The 909-nt window shown below is 42.6% G+C and overlaps 1 pseudogene; it reads left to right on the top strand.

Moving 5' to 3' along the window:
• Positions 1-533: 533 nt before the first annotated feature.
• On the top strand, positions 534-895 carry LOC103584719 (annotated as a pseudogene).
• The last annotated feature ends 14 nt before the right edge of the window (positions 896-909 follow it).

The following is a 909-nucleotide window of genomic DNA, read 5'->3' as shown; positions in this document are numbered from 1 at the left end:
AAGCAACTCCATCTGAAGGGCACAGCTGTGGCTTCTGCCAGCTTCTGCTCTGTGTGCTCAGGAGCTCCTGCCTTAAAGTGGCCATGGCTTGAAATCCTTTGAGCAGTTTTTTCTTTTTCTCATCATGGCTTCTCCCACCTTCATGAACTCTGTAGGTCTCTCCTCCTCTTTCCTGAGCTCTAGCGGCCCCAGCTAGCACTGCTGTTTTATAAAGAGTTTGGGGAGATTCCCTAATCTATATTATTGTAAACATATTTAAAAATGTGCGGTTGTGTCAATGTGTTTTAAAGGTATAAAGTGGTCCTTCTAGCCACTGCAAAAGCTGCACATTCTGATGCTTGGGGACTGTGAGATATGGTCTCTAGAGCCTTGCTTTAAAGATAATTGGTGGGGACATTCTTGCCTCTGAATGTGGTATCACTCCTGGGTTATCAAACACTTCAGGGTCATCAGCCCAGCTGTCCAGTTTCTGGGACTGTTGGGAAAAAGAGGTAGCTCCTGTTAGTCCTGGCTAGGCCCCTTCTGTCCTGCAGGCTTTCCTCACAGGACATCAATAATCTCTTCCTCTTATGCTGTGGCATATCTGTTATAAAGAAGTATACTTTAGGAAACAGTCTTCAGGAAGGTCCAGATGAATTCATACAGTCTTAAAAGATTACCCCAAACTTTACCTCAAGCTCTACTTCAGTGTGATAAAAATTCAGCATTGGCATGGATAGTCAGGAAGAGAATCAATTTAACAGGCTTTCTAAGTACATACCGACTCTGTGATAATGTCTGGACTTTTGTGTTGGATGATGTTGAATTCACATAGGTGACAGAGGTTATGGAAGTGAATAAGGTTAAAATTATAGTTTGTGATGGTAAAAATCCTGGCTCCAAGACCACAGAATGAACAGGAAAAAAAAA

The sequence above is a fragment of the Galeopterus variegatus genome, unplaced genomic scaffold (genome assembly GCF_000696425.1).
Source record: "Galeopterus variegatus unplaced genomic scaffold, G_variegatus-3.0.2 Scaffold89847, whole genome shotgun sequence".
Taxonomy (NCBI): domain Eukaryota; kingdom Metazoa; phylum Chordata; class Mammalia; order Dermoptera; family Cynocephalidae; genus Galeopterus; species Galeopterus variegatus.
This window is presented reverse-complemented; position numbering and strand designations above follow the sequence as displayed.